This window comes from Mus musculus, chromosome 13 (genome assembly GCF_000001635.26).
Source record: "Mus musculus strain C57BL/6J chromosome 13, GRCm38.p6 C57BL/6J".
NCBI classification, from domain to species: domain Eukaryota; kingdom Metazoa; phylum Chordata; class Mammalia; order Rodentia; family Muridae; genus Mus; species Mus musculus.
The window spans coordinates 83,426,886-83,447,203 of NC_000079.6; the positions used below are offsets into that span (position 1 = coordinate 83,426,886).

The 20,318-nt window shown below is 37.9% G+C and overlaps 1 long non-coding RNA gene across 1 annotated transcript; it reads right to left on the reverse strand.

Annotated features, from left to right (window-relative positions):
* Positions 1-795: 795 nt before the first annotated feature.
* Gm33274 lies at positions 796-19,523 on the reverse strand. The gene is made up of 5 exons (XR_382693.2): positions 19,390-19,523; positions 18,390-18,495; positions 15,864-16,065; positions 13,018-13,132; positions 796-2,614 (listed from the first exon to the last, which is right to left on the reverse strand). It is a non-coding gene; the product is annotated as a predicted gene, 33274 (long non-coding RNA).
* Positions 19,524-20,318: the final 795 nt, after the last annotated feature.

Sequence of the window (20,318 nt, forward strand, 5' to 3'; positions counted from 1 at the left end):
GTTTATCCTCCTCCTCCTTGTCCTTGTCCTTGTCCTTGTCCTTGTCCTTGTCCTTGTCATTCTCCTCCTCCTCTTTCTCCTCCTCTTTCTCCTCCTCTTCCTCTTCCTTCTCCTCTTCCTCCTCTTCTTTCTCCTCCTTCCTCCTCCTCCTCCTCTTCCTTCTCCTCCAGTTTCTACCTATTTTAAATCTGACATCTCCAACCTTATATGATCCAACATTCATGGTCAAAGTTCAGAGTCATCTTAAAGCCTTCAAGGCTAATTCTTCTATGCATGAAACTGTGGGTACAATTTTCAGAAGCAAATAAATAAATAAGCCCAAAAGCCTACAATAAGCCAACTTATTGATTTCAGAACATTTGTTCTAATAGTTGATTAAAGAAAAAGCAAAATGCACTTAAAAATGTGGCATACTTTGTGAAGCGAACAATGTTGATAACTGCTGTGAATATTAAATGCATAGTTACTCTGCATATTATCATAGAACCCATAATGAAACAAATAAAGTAAAAATAAGAGTTATTATGAGTTGAGGAAGAAAAATACAGAAAAGGAGAAAATGAAAGACAAAACAGAGTCAGACTGAAGAGCCTTTTAATTTTTTAAAAGGAGAAAAGTATGCCTTTCTATGTCACTTTGACTTTTTGTAAAAGTCAAATGAAAATCTACTATGATTAAAATATATATATATATATATATATATATATATATATGAATGTTTACACGGACATAGTCGTCAAATGGCAACAATTCCCTTATTAAATACCACAAGCAATCAAAAAGCCCAATGCCAGTGATTTGTTACCTCTTTTGGACCTGCTGGCCAGTGAGGTCCCCTAGCTCCCAAACATTACGGACTATTGTGATAGTTATCTTCCAGAACTTCAGTGTATGATCATGTTGCTGAAGACACCATATCCTGACTCAAAGAACCTGGATAAATCAAACTGGTACTCACCTGGAAGCTTCGTCTCTGCTGACTAGGTGTTGAATTGCTGAAATGTGCTGTGTATACAACCAGAGAAGACCAATCATAAACCACACTGAACTGTGACCCCTGAGAGCTACAACAATGATGAGTCTGCTGAGATGTGCCTACTTGTGGCTTGAATGTCATGAGTGTAATCAACTTCTTTCTGATTATATTTAAGGTCTGCTCCACAAAACAAACCCATACCTGCGACAATTATCATGACCCAGAACCTATGCTAGACAGGTTTTATGTTTTAAGAGAGAATCTACTATTACTTCATTGGGTAGACATAATATTAAACTGACTCTTGATCCTGCTGACTCATCCCTATATCCATAGATTACTACAGATCTAGGCCCTTATCAGAGAAATCTCTTTTGGCAGTAGATATAAATTAACAGAGACCCACAATTGGCCACATTTCAGAGAATAGAAGACTGAGGAATGGTCAGCCCCAAATAGAACATCTATATTATGTCCACTCTTCTCTGAAGATCATTATAGAAGAGGAGACAGAAATGTAAGAGCCAGAGGTAGTAAATGACTACTAGAAAACTGTTTTTCAGGCACAACTGGATTGTTGCACATAGGAACTGACATCTTGACAGTGTGCATAAGACTTGTGCAGGCTCTAGCCAAATTAAATCCCAGCATGGATAAGAGAAATGGGTATGAAGTGCCACCTCTAGCTGAGATTTATTTTGTATTTGATTCTCTTGGAAAGAGAACAGCAGGTCTTTGTACATGCATGATCTCTGATGGGTCACCTTTCCCCAGTGAGTGCTAACACATCTACAAGTAGATGTAGCACAATTTGGATGTCATGGGTTAAACAAAAAACGAAAACAAAAAAAAAAAATGTGTTGGAAAGAAAAAAGGGAGAATCTGGGAGAGGTTGTTGGAAGAAGTGTAACATGACCAAAATATATTGTATTAAATTCTCAATTAATAAGAAGTCAAGGTCAGGCAGGAACCCCAGTAGAGCAATAGAAACACCAACTCACCCACAGAACTTTTGACCCAAACTTACCCTGTCTATAAGAAATGCAGGGATTGGGGATGGAGCAGAGACTAAGGGAATGACCAACCAATAACCAGTCCAAACTGAGACCCATCCTATTGGCAAACACCAATCACTGACACTATTAATGATACTCTATTATACTTGTCAAAAGGAGCCTATTATAGTTGTCCTCTGAGATGTTCCACCCACCAACTGACTCAGACAGATGCAGAAACACACAGCCAAAGAGTGGCTGGAGCTTAGGGACTCTTACAGAAGAACAGGAGGAAGGATTGTGGGTCCCTAAAGGGTTAGGAACTCCACAGAAAGACCAACAGAATCAACTAACCTGGATCTTTGGGGCTCTCAGAAACTAAACTACCAACCAAAGAACATACATGGGCTCAACCTTGGCTTCCCCATACATACGTAACAAAGTGCAGCTTGGTCTTCATGTGGGTCTGGAACAACTGGAGTGGGGGTTGTCTCAAAAACTGTTAACTGCATGTGGGATATGTTCTTCTAGCTGGGCTGACAGACCGGCCTCAGTGGAAGAGGAAGCATCTAGCCTCACAGAGACTTGAAGTGCCAGGGTGGAGGGATATACGGAGGCCCCTACCCACTCAGAGGAGGAAGGACTGTGGGAAGGAGTGACAGGGAGAAAAGCAGTGAGCAGTATGTAAAGTAAATAGGTAATGATTAATTAACTTAAAATAATAATAAATGAAAAATACATTATCACCTTTAATATGTGTCTGTATGTGTATAATATTTTAAATATGTTAAAACAAACAAACAAAAGATAATAAATAGTTGTAACTTCCTATGGCCTGTAGAAAAAAGTTAGAAATGTATAGCACAATGCAAATTATTTGTGAACTTTTCTGCAATATCTTATAGAAACATTAATCTGGTTTGTCAGGCATACCTGTTTCTTTATGATTTCACATCATCTGAGCCCCCTTTTCTTACTATTGTTTAATCTATTATGATTTGAAAAGCCCTAACCTCCTTCCTCTTTAGAAAAGTCCTATCTTCATTCAAGATACAGTTCAAATGTACTTTGCAATACCTTTCTTGATTAAATTAAATGTTTATTCAGACTTCCTCTGTCTTTAGTCTTTGTAGATTTTCCTATAGTGACACTAATATATTTTGATCACTTTTGGACATCCATTAGCATATGATTCTTTTGCTAGATTGATAGTCCTAAGAAGATTGAACATGTTCAATATGTCTTAATTTTATGTGCCTCAAGTATATAGGCTGGCTTCAGCATTTAGGAAATGGTGAGCCATCATTGATCTAATGTATTTCTGTGTCTTTTCACATTTTTGAATGATGAGCAATGTTGCTGTGTATCAACACTGCTGCACTTACAATACCCTCAAATATAAATAAGCACTTAAATTTACCATGAAACAATTAATTTTTTTACCATAATTATTTACTTACATAGTTATTTACTAATTATTGACCACAATTAGTTTTATTCAAATTTAAAGTGATATGTACATCTCACTTTTCATAATAATAAGATACAGAGAAATTCTAAGTTTTAAATGACCCCTAAAAATCAAGGGAAGACCCATTTATCTGATCAATGGACACGGAAGTGACCTATTTGTCTGATCAGTACATACATGTCATAAAAAAACCTTCCCCTCAGTATCTGTGCCTTCTCCAACTGTCAGTGAAACTGACTGGGGAGGTGACTCCAACAGTAGGTAAAGAGCTTGCAGCACAAGCATAATGACATGACATCAGATCCTCTGAACGTGTGTAAAAGTTGGCTATGGCAGCCTGTACCTGCAACTCTAACCGGAGAGAACATAATTAGAATGCTGGATCTCGTTAGTTAGTCTGACTGAATCAGTGAGCTATGGGTTCCATTTAAAGTGCTGTACCAGGAGTAAATAAATGGATGAATAATAAGATGGAGAACAACAGAGATAGACATGTAATACCACCCTCTGATTTCACATTCACTCATGCACATCATTCACATTAATGAGTATTTATAACACATATAGGCAACACATATGTACACCTACATGCATCAGAACCAAGATGGGAATGATAGATGCTCTCTTGATAATAAGTTAGGACTACTGATTACTTCTTGGACCTAGTAATGTTCATGATTGAAGTGAGATTATTTAAGTGATCAGAGTCTTATTTTACTGTCTAAAAAACTAATGGAAATGCTGGAGAATTCACTTTAGATATCTACTCAAAATAGATCAGAATCTAATCCAAAAGCAAGAACTGAATTCATTATTTTCTAGTTGTTCATACAAAGTAATTGTGCATGCTATTTTATATACCAGGAATGACATGACAGTACATACTTCTTGTTACTGTGATGGAAAAACAAACTAGTGCACATTTGGCCCACAGAGAAACAGTGGGTCATTTTATTTTGAAGTTAAACATTAATTTGACTGTTTCATCATCTATGTACTTATTATAAATATTCATATTATAAATATACATAAATACACATATCAAATAGCATAAAGAAACTTTAACAATAAGTATTTTCACAGAAAAAAATCATTATCTGTGGCTCAATGAAGTAATACATGAATCTCACTGAGAAAGGGAAGTAGAATAAACACTGTGGGGAAATGGATGGGAGTAGGTGTGGGGATGAAAACAGAAGGGATCAGGTGGGGGAAAATAGAGGTAGAGTTACTGATATAGAGAATTGGAATTGGGTCGGGGAGTGATCTCTGGGACAAGATAGAAAGCTAAGATGATGGAAACTCCCAGGAATCTATAAGGGTAACCCAACGTAAGATTCCTAGCAATGGAGGATATAGAGCCTGAACCATATAGGAGATATCAGCCATCTCCTGTAACCTGGCTAGACTTCCAGTGGAGGGAATGGCACACCAACCAGCAAAAACAAACAAAAAGAAAAAACAAACAAACAAACAAACAAACACCTTTGACCTACAATTTGTAGTATATAAAATGTGTTCAGGAATAAAGAGGAATAATTGAGAAAATGGCCAACCAATAACTGGTCCAGTATGAGATCCATCAGTATGAGGAAGCCCACCCCTGATTCTATTAATAATGTTCTGTTATAATTGAAGGCAGGAGCCTAGCATAGTCATTATCACAGAGGATTCACCCAACAACTTATAATATCAGTTGCAGATCAACAGCCAAACATTAGGTGGAGCTTAGGGAATCCTGCAGAAAGGGGGAATTGTAGGAGCCAGAGGGGTAAAGGACACCACAAGAAAACCTATAGAATCAATTAACTTTGCACTATAAAGGCCCACAGAGACTGAACTGCCATACAGGGAACATGCATGAGACCACCCTAGGTCCTCTCCACATATGTAACAGTTGTGCAGCTTGGTCTTCATGTGGGACTCCTTAAAGCAGGAGTGGGGGCTGTCTCTGACTCTCTTGCCTGTCTTTAAGACCCTTCCCACATACTGGGATGCCTTTTCTAGCCTGGATAGTAGACAATGCACCTAACCTTACTACAACTTAATATTTCAAGGCAGCTTGATATTCACTGGAGACCTCCCCTTTTCTGAAGAGAAAGGGGAGGACTGGATGGGGGTAGAGGAGGTGGGTGGGAAGGATTGAGAGAAGAGGAGAGAGGAAAAACTGTGGTCAGGATATAAAAATAAATCAGTTACTTAAAACAAAAATTATACTCTGAATTTCTTCATTAGGGCTCAGAATTAAATCACTTCAACAATTATAACATACACATAGTTTTGTAACTTATCTTCATAAATAGCATGCATGTGTTACATGCTCATGTGTGCTCACATATAGATAAGTGTGCACATGCATGTATTCTCAGGAGCCATTCACAATATGTTTTTTTGAGACAGATTCACTCATTGACCAAGTGTTCACTGGGTAAATTAGATGATCCGATCACTAAACCTGAAAGACCTGCTTAGCTCTGCCTCTTCAGCTCTGGGATACACATACCACCACACCTGGCTTTAATGTTCTTATTGATGTTTATTTCCGGGATTATAATTTAATTAGATCATTTCCCCCTTTTCTTTTCTCCCTTCAAACCTTCTCATATGCCTGCCTCCTTCCTTTGAATAGTTATTACATGTGTATGCTCATATACATTTCTAAATATAACCCGATAAGTCCATATTATGTTACTTGTTTGTATATTATATCCTGTCTCTGGGGAAACGAACTCAGCTCCTCCGGCTTGTTTAGCTTATTTAGATAGCTTCCCTAACACACTTTAAGAAATGTATCAAAAGATGGTCTAGTCGGCCATCACTGGAAAGAGAGGCCCATTGGACAGGCAAACTTTATATGCCCCAGTACAGGGGAACACCAGGGCCAAAAAAATGGGAGTGGGTGGGTAGGAGAGTTGGGGGGGGGGAAGGTGTGAGGGATTTTTGGGATAGCATTGGAAATGTAATTGAGGAAAATACGTAATAAAAAAAAAAGAAAGAAAACTGTTCTTGTGCTTCACAAATTTACTATATGTGAAATGGGATTCTAAGCACCAGGGAAAGAAATGTTAAAAGGCCACACCTTTGCTTTAAGAAGTTATTTACAAGTCTAGAGGAAATGACAAAACAAAATAACATTGTGCACTGGGTTATTGAAAGCCCTTGTCAGACCACAGAGGGACTGGCAAGTGCCACTTTAGTCTACAATGCCCCTTCTTTCATACCCCGCTAATCCATCCTTCATACTAAAACTAATTCTGACCATAAAAGCTATAATACTGAATGTTCTACTGGATTTTAGTAAATCAATGTTAAGTTAAATAATTTAATCTAGGGTCAAAATTACAGTCTTCCCTCTGCTTTTGTTCTCTGTTCTCCCTCCATCATACTGCCTTCTTTTTAATCTTGTGCTCTTCAGTTACAACTGTAGTACATCATGTCCTACTGCTGACCCTAACACACTCTCTAGTCTTCCCAGATTCCTACCTTTTTACTTCAGTTGTTTGCAGAATTTCAGCTTGTTCTTTGCACACCTGTTTGAGACACTGGGATCTTATGTAAGATATTTCTTGTCTTCCCCCATTCCATAGCCTGACTAATGCAAATTTGTTTTGAGCCATGCATATATATTGGCACTTATAACATTGATCTAAAATTATCTCTTGATCACTTACCTTTACCACTAAGTAATTAGTTCTGTGATATTGTGACTGGAAGCTTTTAGACCTGAATGACTGATGCCTGAACCAAGATAAATTTGTTTCCATTGTATGATGGCTTTTACTGGCCATAATTAAGGTTCGTCAGAGTGATTTAAGAGGCTTAGTGAACCTCGATTTTTCAGGTTTAAAATAAAAAGTTGCTGAACAGTTCTTTGACTAACTGGAGAAAGTGGATGACGCAGTTTGGATGGAAGTTGCTATAAATTAAGGTCTGTGTTTATGTGATATAAACTGTGGGGTCGTAAGAGTTTCCTGGGCTCATGGTCATAACATGATCCTCAATCCTATTGAGAATTGAAAGAGAATTAGAAGACGTCAGTAAGAAGCCCCTAATCTTGGTTTGATGGTTATTTGAATTTTAGTAATTCTTAAATTCTATTCAATTTTTTTCATATGGCTATATTCTCCAAAGGCATTCTCAGATATGGAGAAACTATTAGAAAACTATTAAATAAATGGTATTAATGGTAGCTTTTGACTTATAGGAAATACAGACAATATGTGTGTATGTAAATATTAAAAATCATATATGTACATAACAGCAATTAAAGAAAAAAAGAGGCCATGAATTTGAAAAAGACCAAGATGTTGTAAACAAGAAGGAAAAGAGGTAGGGAAAATGATGTAATTATAATATTGAAAAAATAAATAAGAATTATCAGCCTACCCTCCCCCAAAATATTACTTGTTTTTTAATTTCTTATCCAATCATTTGTAAAAAAATAAACCCTTGGGATATTCTCAGATTCTCTTAATTTCCTTAAAATAAGACAGAGTAGGAAGCATTAAGTTCAACTTTTCTGTAGCATAATTCATATAAACCACAGATGTTGAAGCAGGAAATGCTGAGTCCGTGAAGCATCAGGCTTGAGGTAGCTAGAGCCTGGGAGGGAAGCTTGGGGGTCAGCAGTCTCAGAGACAGTGTTTAAATTTTCACCCTGGAGGTGATGAAAGTAAACTTCAGAAATTTGAGCAAGTGGGAGTCTTGATCAAATTGAAGTTTCAGAAAAATCATTTAGGCCAAAGAGTAAAGAAACTGGAGGAATCAGCTAATGGGTTGTCATAGTTAAGGTTAGATAAGGAACCAGGGAAACGAATATGTTTGGGAAAGAAAATGATGGGGTCAGTTTGGGCCAAGCTGAAACTGCTCTTAAAAACTGACTAAAACACACTTCTTACTTAAATGGTTATGAATCTTTTCCTCCTAGGCTTTGGGGGACCATATACATTTTCACTCTAAATTGCATATTCTCATCATATGATCACAGACATAATAAACAGCTAGCAGTAACCTAAACTCTTGCCAATTCCAGATTCTCTGTAGCTTTTAGCCATAAACCTAGCTAATAGAGCTTGAATTATCACCCATTGTTAAATTTGCTTTTAAAGTTTCAATTGCTTTTGATTTAGTCCTGAATTACAAAAAAAAAATAGAAATATGGTAGAATATATCCTAAAATATACACATATAGATATGTATGTATATATATATATAGTATTTAAATTGAGTTATTCTATGAAGGGGTAACAATACCTCTACTAGACACTAAAAACTCATGAATGAATGAATAGATAGATAGATAGATAGATAGATAGATAGATAGATAGATAGATAGATAGATAGATAGATAGATAGGTGCTAGAAATGGATTGCATCATCTAGAGTTGTTGGCAAATAATATCCAATATCAGCAAGATATGTCCTTGTACTTGGTTTGGTTTGGTTTGGTTTGGTTTGGTTTTTGTTTGTTTGTTTGTTTGTTTTGTTCTGTTTTGTTTTGTTTTCTTTTGTTTTTTTTCCAGACAGGGTTTCTCTGTGTAGCCCTGGCTGTCCTGGAACTCACTCTGTACACCACGCTGGCCTCGAACTCAGAAATCTGCCTGCCTCTGCCTCCCAAGTGCTGGGATTAAAGGCCTGCACCACCACTGCCCGTCAACTTGCACTTTTATTAAGGATGAAAACCTGGAGCTAAGCAGGCCCTAGGTCCTAGGAGACCCTTATGCCCACCATTTCACTAAAGAAGGTGGGTTGCTGAGCAGGAGGAGGGGGGTCTAGAAGGAGAGGGTTTTCAGAGGGGAAACCAGGAAAGGGGATAACATTTGAAATGTAAATAAAGAAAATATCTAATAAAAAAAAGAAAGGGTCATGACATTAAGCAAGCTCCTTATGATCTATCCTTATACCATAGATTAATATATCTATCAACCCTTATCAGAAAAAGCTTCTTCTGGCAGTGCATACTGATTAACACAGAGACCCACAATTGATCAAGATATGAAAATTAAGAAATTTGAGACTATCCAGCCAAAACAAGTCACTATATCATACCTCTTCACCTCCTGCTCAGGGATCATAGTGAAAGAGGGGCAGAATGACTGTAACAGCCATCGGAAGTGAATGACTATAAAGACACTGTGTTCTGAACACCACAAGGCAGCTGCACAATGAGTCCACAGTAGTCCAGAGAGGAAATGGGCATGAAGTCCACCCTTTGCTAAAGAGTTTTGGCAGTGGATACCTGCTGGGAGAGGCATAATCATAGTTTTTAATGGTATTGCTCCTGTTGGAGAGACCACTTTGGAGTGAAGGTCATGCATCACAAAGACTAGGCAACAAACTTTACATGATGGATTCAAAAAGTCAACACAAATTTGGGTGGATAGGGAAACAGAGTGGACCTTGGCAGAGTAGGAGGATCAGGTTCAAAATGTGTTGTTCGAAATTCTCAAAGAACTGAGAAAAACATTTTTAGAAAAAAAAAGGGAGGGGGTGAGGGGAGTGAGAGGAAAGAAAAAACTATCTGTTTACTGGGAAACCTGGAGCAAAAGAAACTGAGAAAGCCAGGGCTTTGTTCATTGGCTAGCTGTCCCAGAGCACGAGAACACCACACAGGAGTAGCAGAGGCTACTTGACTGTGGAGAGTATACCCAGAGAAGCATTGTGGTCTGTGGGCTTTTCATCTGGTCTGCTAATCTCTAGAAGATTCATAGGTAGCTGCACAGTTTTGAATGTGATATTATAAAGTACTTTGTCATCATTTCATGCAGGAAAGTTATTTTTCATAAATATACTTTAGGTACTTTTCCTGTGGCAATGTGATAACATTATACGCCATGTTTTTTCAAGCAGAAAGGAAGATACAAACTATTGACAGATCTGTTTCACCGTAATTTAAACAACAAAGTAGTGAATATCTTTCAAGTCTTTCCTCTTTGTACATGTTAAAGAAATGTTTTCTTTATGTATGTGAGCATATGTGTACATGTATGTAGATACCAAAGGTCAATGGCAAGTGTTCTTCCCATTCCTTGTGAAACGAGGTCTGTCACTGAACCTTGAGCTCACCAACACAGACTACCTGGGCAAGCCCAGAGATCCTTCTGTCTCCTTCAGCAGCACTGTGACTACAGGCATGTGTTGCCACACCCAGCTTTTATATGTCTGTGTGTGCGAGTACTGAATACCTAACGAATATCCTCATGTTTGCAATTTACCAACTGAGCCATCTTCCCATCTCCTTCTACCTGTATTTCAAAAATGAATGACCAGAAGCTTGAAAGATGTCTCAGTGACTGAGAACACTGGCTATTCTTCCAGAAGACCAGGGCTCAATTCCTAGCACCACATGGCGGCTCACAACTGACTATAATTCTAGTCACAGGGATCTGACACCCTCTTCTAACACCCTTACGCATTGCATGCACATGTTGCACAGATATAAATTGAGACAACGGCTCATACACATAAAATAATAATAAATAAATCTCAAAACAATGAATGGCTAAAACATATACATTCATATGAGTGCCAGACCCTCCAAATAATGGGTTATAATAACCAGGCAAGCATATGGGGCTTTTTTTGTTCAGCAATGAAAACCAAAGTTCTCCAATATGCTTTCTTATGCAAATGGCCATTAAAATGCAGTCATTTTAGTTTTTAAATCAGTTGTGAAATCTTTGAGATATCTAAAGTATTAATTCTAAAACTTGTAATGTCAGAAAAAGGAAATATTTCATTAAGTCTTGATTTAGCAAGCAAATTTGTGGTGAAAAAAACTTAAAAATTTTTGTTTCAAATTTTATGTACATTAGGCTAAAATTAAAAACCATTCTTGGTGAGCTTAACTGGTGTGCTAGAAATACGTACAGTTTGTAAGTACTCCATTGGGTTCAGACCCCCCAAAATGTGAATGTTCTGCATGTTCTATATTCATTCGCAAATGTCCTTTATTCATAAAACCTCCCTATATAAAGGGCTGAAACAATGCAATAAATCAGGATATTTTTACCTCTTTATAGAGTGATTGAAAATTCAATTCTTTCTTTATATACTAAACAGAAAAAAAACTGTAGTCCCTGGTCTTTTATGTGGTTGGACATTGGCTGGAGTGTCTGGATATGGCCAATCACCCATCTAGTGCTCAATCCACATGCTCAGTTGTGGGTGTCTCTCAGCTCTTTTGTTTTTCAACTCATATTTGATATTTCACTGGTCTCCTCTTGTTATCACCTTTGAAAGAAAACATTGTCACTCTCCTCATAGTCTATATGTAGGGTTGCAAAAAAGTGATTTATGAATTAGGTAGGTTTTTTAAAAGCTAAATATCCACATTGGAAGCCAAAGACAACTGGGAAAAGAATGCAAAAATTGAAATTGTAAACTTCTGAGAATTTCCCAAGAGCCTCACACCATTTCCATGTTTTGAGAGGAATGTGAGAAACAAAACAAAGCCTCATGCAAATAAATAAATAAGAAAGGAATAATAATTTATATGATGAAGCAAAAGAGGACAATATTTTGAAAGTCTGTTTCATATATAGCTACAGCAATGACTAGAGTTATCCTAAATGGTACCATATGGTTTCTCTGAACAATTAGGTCCAGTCTCTCCCTTAATGATGATGCATGAAATGTCATAGTCAGAAAGATGCTCAGAATGTCTTTGAGTGTATCTAGCCTTCAGAACTGCCACTGCCACATTTACTTGCAATGCTTTCAGTCTGTCAGTGCAAGCATCACACAGCACCAGCTCTTTTCACAAAAAGCTTCACAGCTTTAGGGGCACAACTACAATTTACTAATATAGTCTGTCTAAAACCCAAATACATTTACTCTAGGTCATAACATAGCAGGGTTGGGAATAGAACCTTCTTCAAATGGCTGCTCTAGATTTTATTTAGTGACCTCAGAGTAGTTCAGATGAAGTCAACCAAAAAATAGGTGAGAGACCATCACAGCATAATAAAGCTAAACAATGAGTCTAACTACCCTGCAAGCATTGTCTTTTTGACATGGGCTTTTAGTTGGTTTATATGAAGCTCTGATCTGAATTTGTTGGCTATGCTAAGACTTGTAATGGAGATGATCCTTTGTCTCCCTAATTTTCATTGACTCTTCCTGCCATGCTGAAAGACTGCAGTACTGTAGGGGATTACACTGTGATGGGCTTAGACCTGTGCTTCCCAGTCTACCTGAACATTGACTCTCCAGTGGCTGCAGTCTACCAATAAAAGGCAAGCAGCAGCAGCTGCATGGGGCCATCCCACCTAGTTCAGACACTGGCCACTTTTCTTCTCCTTATTCTTTCTGCCTACCATGGACACAGCTTACGAGAATTCCACCTTTTATCACTGTGAGCAGAAATACAGAAGGATCCTGAGGCACAGGGTGACATTTAGTAAATAACATAGCAGCCTGAAACTGAGGGCTTGGGTGACCTGGGCTGGTAGCTGCAGCCTTTCCTAGCTTGCTTTGCTGCAGAAGCATGGAGCTAGTACTTCATTAATTTCTCCCACAGTTCAGAAGTAGCACAGTAAAGGAGCACAGATGTGCAAAGAGAATTTATGACTCACCAGTTGTAAAATAATTTGAATCTTCTACTTATGCTTTCAAAAGGATCTCAAATTCTACATGTGACAGAAGACCCACAGCTTCTGCCTCGTGTGAACAGAGTGTAGGTCCGGAAAACTGTTTAAAAAAAAAAAAAAGGTCATTGTAATATCGGTTTCAGTCAATTTACACAAAAGGAAATTTCTGTAGTAATCCAAGATTCTGGTTATAAATTATGTCTGAAAGGAAACAGCTTGTTTTTCTAAGGATAGCATCTATTTTTAATAGCAAACACTATAAAATCCTGTTCTTTCAGGTTAATTAAATATATAAATCACATGCAATCAGATCACTAAGCAACCTTGATGCTGCTATAGCTGAAGATCTACTATACAATGGAATTGACAAATAAAAGGCGCTGGGTGTTACAAGCTTTCAGAATTCCTTCCTAAACTAAGCATGTTCACGAAGTAGTGGAAGAATGGGCTTGTGGCATTTGCTGGGATTCTCCCTCTGGAAATACCTCAAGGACCACCTTGTCTAGGACACCTTCCTTCTCCCCACATGACCCATCCCTTTTAACCCACAGAACCTAAGATGTTAGACCCAAGACTCAGCTGCAACCTCATCCAGAAAGCAGCCCTGGGCCTGTCCTTGCTCTCCTCATGCAGGGAAGACCTGCTTCTCTTCACAGGATCCACACTGTAAAAACCAGCACCTCTCGTCCCAGCTTGGTGCCCTGAATGTGACTTCCCTCTTAAAGTAGACAAAGTCAAGCATCACGGTGCAGAGTGAAAGCTGGCCAAATATACTTGCCTTGACAAATTTTAGACACTACATACCAATGAACCTTAGTACACCATATCTTGAGTCTGGGATTTTTGTCAGTCTTTTCATGTTTTGAACCTTCTACCTAATGATTTCCATTGCCAAATGGATTTTCATTATCTCATGTGAACTTGATCCAAAAAGCCATGAAGAGAGTTACTAGCACTAGAAAGCAGAAAATAACCTATTTTAGGGTGCAGTAGTACATTCAAAGTGCATGGTTTTTTTTTTCTTTTTTTCTTTTAGGACGACTCATAGGTTCAGGTCTAAGGAGCAGATAGGGCAGCTAAGTAGGCAGGGTGCCCTGGTCATATCATTTGTAACAATCTCTGCTTGCGTAGGCTTGGTATCCTAGCACATGTGATAGATACGTATTTTGAAATTAGTAGGCTAATCTAGGCTTAAGAAAGGAAGATGTAACAGTAGAAACATTAGAAGTATAAAGTGCATCAGAAAACCAACCATTGGAAGAAGCACATTACCCAGCCAAGGAGAAGAGAAACTTGAAGGACACAAAGTTCTCTTTTAACATATTAATGTTCTTTAGCAAACCAACTACTACTTGATAATTTAATTGGAGATAATTCTAAATGAGAGCTTTATGGTATTTTTTCTTATTTCTTTTTCTAATTTTTCCCATTCATCATCTTTTAAAGGATTCTATAATAGTTTTTTTACGTTGAAAAATAGTTTTCTTTTTATAATAGAATAAAATGGGAGTTCTATATGAAAGATCCTACAGTGTGAAATATTAGAAAATAACTTAAGCAAATAATTGACATAGTCATTTTAATTGCCACCTTGCTATCTCTGACCTACTTTACTTAACTGTTTTTATGAAGCTTCATTCTCTAACATACAGGAGAAGGTTAGATTTAGAATGGATGTAAGATAATGTTGATACTTCTCTCTGTTTTGCTAAATGGACGATATTTCTTTACAAACAAATCCTAGCCAAAGTCATTGTGGATATGGCTTTCCTAACAGCAAGTTTAAATTTAATTATCTTTAATAAAGAAGAAAAGCAATTTTTCTTTTTCTTTTTTTTTTTTTTTTTTTTTTTTTTTTTAGGAGTCAATTTTTTGCTATGTTTCTTTTTTTTTTTTTCCATTTTTTATTAGGTATTTAACTCATTTACATTTCCAATGCTATACCAAAAGTCCCCCATATCCACCCACCCCCACTCCCCTGCCCACCCACTCCCCCTTTTTGGCCCTGGTATTCCCCTGTACTGGGGCATATAAAGTTTGCAAGTCCAATGGGCCTCTCTTTCCAGTGATGGCCGACTAGGCCATCTTTTGATATATATGCAGCTAGAGTCAAGAGCTCCGGGGTACTGGTTAGTTCATAATGTTGTTCCACCTATAGGGTTGCAGATCCCTTTAGCTCCTTGGCTACTTTCTCTAGCTCCTCCATTGGGAGCCCTATGATCCATCCATTAGCTGACTGTGAGCATCCACTTCTGTGTTTGCTGGGCCCCGGCATAGTCTCACAAGAGACAGCTACATCTGCGTCCTTTCAATAAAATCTTGCTAGTGTATGCAATGGTGTCAGCGTTTGGATGTTGATTATGGGGTGGATCCCTGGCTATGGCAGTCTCTACATGGTCCATCCTTTCATCTCAGCTCCAAACTCCGTCTCTGTAACTCCTTCCATGGGTGTTTTGTTCCCAAATCTAAGGAGGGGCATAGTGTCCACACTTCAGTCTTCATTCTCCTTGAGTTTCATGTGTTTAGCAAATTATATCTTATATCTTGGGTATCCTAGGTTTGGGGCTAATATCCACTTATCAGTGAATACATATTGTGTGAGTTTCTTTGTGAATGTGTTACCTCACTCAGGATGATGCCCTCCAGGTCCATCCATTTGGCTAGGAATTTCATAAATTCATTCTTTTTAATAGCTGAGTAGTACTCCATTGTGTAGATGTACCACATTTTCTGTATCCATTCCTCTGTTGAGGGGCATCTAGGTTCTTTCCAGCTTCTGGCTATTATAAATAAGGCTGCTATGAACATAGTGGAGCATGTGTCCTTCTTACCTGTTGGGGCATCTTCTGGATATATGCCCAGGAGAGGTATTGCTGGATCCTCCGGTAGTACTATGTCCAGTTTTCTGAGGAACCGCCAGACTGATTTCCAGAGTGGTTGTACAAGCCTGCACTCCCACCAACAATGGAGGAGTGTTCCTCTTTCTCCTCATCCTCGCCAGCATCAGCCAACATCAAAGTAAATGGAGAGAAGCTGGAAGCAATCCCACTAAAATCAGGGACTAGACAAGGCTGCCCACTTTCTCCCTACCTTTTCAACATAGTACTTGAAGTATTAGCCAGAGCAATTCGACAACAAAAGGAGATCAAGGGGATACAAATTGGAAAAGAGGAAGTCAAAATATCACTTTTTGCAGATGATATGATAGTATATATAAGTGACCCTAAAAATTCTACCAGAGAACTCCTAAACCTGATAAACAGCTTCGGTGAAGTAGCTGGATATAAAATAAACTCAAACAAGTCAATGGCCTTTATCTATACAAAGAATAAACAGGCTGAGAAAGAAATTAGGGAAACAACACCCTTCTCAATAGTCACAAATAATATAAAATATCTTGGCGTGACTCTAACTAAGGAGGTGAAAGATCTGTATGATAAAAACTTCAAATCTCTGAAGAAAGAAATTAAAGAAGATCTCAGAAGATGGAAAGATCTCCCATGCTCATGGATTGGCAGGATCAACATTGTAAAAATGGCTATCTTGCCAAAAGCAATCTACAGATTCAATGCAATCCCCATCAAAATTCCAACTCAATTCTTCAACGAATTGGAAGGAGCAATTTGCAAATTTGTCTGGAATAACAAAAAACCTAGGATAGCAAAAAGTCTTCTCAAGGATAAAAGAACTTCTGGCGGAATCACCATGCCAGACCTAAAGCTTTACTACAGAGCAATTGTGATAAAAACTGCATGGTACTGGTATAGAGACAGACAAGTAGACCAATGGAATAGAATTGAAGATCCAGAAATGAACCCACACACCTATGGTCACTTGATCTTCGACAAGGGAGCTAAAACCATCCAGTGGAAGAAAGACAGCATTTTCAACAATTGGTGCTGGCACAACTGGTTGTTATCGTGTAGAAGAATGCGAATCGATCCATACTTATCTCCTTGTACTAAGGTCAAATCTAAGTGGATCAAGGAACTTCACATAAAACCAGAGACACTGAAACTTATAGAGGAGAAAGTGGGGAAAAGCCTTGAAGATATGGGCACAGGGGAAAAATTCCTGAACAGAACAGCAATGGCTTGTGCTGTAAGATCGAGAATCGACAAATGGGACCTAATGAAACTCCAAAGTTTCTGCAAGGCAAAAGACACCGTCAATAAGACAAAAAGACCACCAACAGATTGGGAAAGGATCTTTACCTATCCTAAATCAGATAGGGGACTAATATCCAACATATATAAAGAACTCAAGAAGGTGGACTTCAGAAAATCAAATAACCCCATTAAAAAATGGGGCTCAGAACTGAACAAAGAATTCTCACCTGAGGAATACCGAATGGCAGAGAAGCACTTGAAAAAATGTTCAACATCCTTAATCATCAGGGAAATGCAAATCAAAACAACCCTGAGATTCCACCTCACACCAGTCAGAATGGCTAAGATCAAAAATTCAGGTGACAATTTTTCTATCAGTATCGTTCACTGTAGCATATCTCTCTCAAGGCAGTCTTAAGTTCTGCTGCACTACTATTATGCAACCCAACAATCCAACCAAACAAAGCAGAGGTTCCTCTTTTAAGATTAAAAGCAAGTCTGAGCTCTATTTAAACCCTGTATGGGGGGACTTGAACCATGATTCTCTATTTCCTAGAGCATGCTTTGCTTGCAAGCTCTTCCCTAATGATTGGTCACCTTGAGTCACCTCAACTAACCAAAAAAAAAAAAAAGAAAAAAAAAAAAAAAAGACATGGGATTCCGCTGTAATGACAAGTGTCCCAACTGCACAGGGACCATTTGTAAAATATGCAAAGGTCTAAATAAAGCGATTTAGAGTTATAAAGTTGTTGCCATTTATGAGTATGCAGAAAGAGGTTATTTTCATGGATAATGTTGATAATAATAAACAAATCATGACAGTCAAACCTAAAGCGAGAAGCCAGTATTCTAGAAAAAACACTCCTATGTGGCCCTAACATATGTGAAGTGTAAACACTCTCAGTAGATTTATTTAATCAGCTCGTTCACATGATAGTCATGACAAAAAGATGAAAGACCGGTTCTCCCGAGACTAAATATTCATTCTGATCTTCAATGATCTGTTCACACTGAGGCGAGTGTGCAAGCCTGTACATAAAGCAAGAAATTAAACCAGGCCACCAGAAACCTGTACCACATGTGCTAACATAGGCCATCGTATGAAACACACTTTATGTTGTTATTTGGGGGTAATTGTTAGATTAGTAGCTTGTACACTGACTGCTTTCATCCTCCTTGAGCATAACTGCTAAGAAATTTAGTCATCATTGTTATTAAACTCATATCTAGCTTTATATTTTTACTTACATTGGTCTTCATTTGGGCTATGTAGTATCCCTGTAAGCATTCCGAAGTCAATTTTTGCTCATTTTGTTGTGTGTTCTTGGTAAAATCCTTGACTATGATAGACAGGCTAAAGGCAAAGGAGGAAGCAGGAGAGCAAGTAAACCTTCGACTTTAGAATATCTACTCACTAATTTTAATGTCATATTGCCATAATCAATAGCCCTGTGTGGGAAAAGGAGGAGGGTTTCAGCTGAGGGGTTTTTCAGATCAGATTAGCCTGTGTCCATGTGTGTGGTGAACGGTCTTGATTGCTGATTGGCTTGTGAAGACCAGCCCATCTCACTATGTGTAGTGTCACATGTAAGCTGAACCTGGGCTGTATAAGAAAGGTGGATGAGCACAAGCCAGTGAGGGAATTCGTAAGCAGCATTCCTCTGTTGCTTCTCTTTCAAATTCTGTTTAATGTCTTCCTCTGACTCCCCTCAATAATGAATGAACCTGCAAGTTGAAAGATGAAACATCCACTTCCATCCTCAAGTTGCATTGGTCCTTGTGTTTGTCACTAAAAAGCAAACTACAGCAGGACACAGTGAGGTCAGTCTTAATATTTTACTATTTTGTTGCTTTTAAAAAAACTTACTTTAGTTATATCTGTCCTACAAATTACCTGACTTCTCAGAGCCTTGGTTTCATCTAAAAGAGAAGAATAAAAGCATATACATTGCAGGAAGAAGCAATCAACTAATTCTAGCTTCTGTCAATACATGAATTTTGTGTTTACGTTCTTTGAACAATAATATGGACATTTCCCAAACATAAAAGCATGTATGCACACACTATTTTATTATTTGTCAAAATTATGATATCTAGAAAATAATGGAAATGCATATAGGATTTGAGTCATTTTTTGAAGACAGTTTGGGTATCTAAGAGGTTTTCATTCCTGAGTCCCCTGCCTCCTCTTGCAGAATTCCTCAGCCTGTTTCTTACAATGATCTTCTCCAGGGTACACAGGACTCACCGATGACCTATTGCAGACAGTTAATCCAGAGCAAAGCAAGCAGCTCTCACAGTACAGGCAATGACTTGTTCTCAACTCTTTAAAGTTCATAATTCAGTCTCACTGTCATTTCTTTCCGTTTACCGGTGCTTTTATGAAGGGTAAAGCTGAACAGAAAGAAAACCAGAGTCATTAACTGCTTGAAAGTTTAATGTGCTACCAAACCAGAATTAGATGTGATAATGAAATTTCCACCGCTGAAAGCAAACTTTGCTTGCTGATGTATGTAGTGAGAAGGTGGTCTCATAACCAGTGAAAATTAAAAAACAATACAAAACAAAAGAAACACTTAAGATTTTTTCCTATTTCTCATTCAAGTTTTTCTAAAATGGCTAAACATGAGTTAGACTCCTTTTTAAAAAAATGTAGTAAAATTCCTTGTATCTTAAAAAACATAATACATTGTAAATATATAGATGTCAACCAAATCCCTTTACATCTAGAGACATCCTCGAGCAGCAGATAACAGTTTAACACTGCACAGTGTCAATGCTTTATTCGTCTATGTGAATGGAGCATTCTAAGTCATCACATTCCCTTTCACCGGCCTCGTCACAATCCTAAAGCCAATGTTCAAGGTATAGCTACCAAAAATTCCAAACAGTTTAACTACAGAGGTTCCCTAATTTTGATGGTTCTTTTTACAATTTTCCAGATTTTCCATGAAAACATTCTTTGAACTTCAACCTTCCCGGCAGGCTAGACTTCTACAGCAGAACTGAAGTCCTCGCTGGCCATGTAACTACAGGTATGAATAGCCTCTACTCTACAAGGCAATGTTGTTAACCCAGATAAAATGTTCAGGGGGATAGTATATCAAATACATTTCCAACCTATTGTCAACTTAAAGTACATACCAATAACTATTTGGGGGTGTAATCCTATTATAC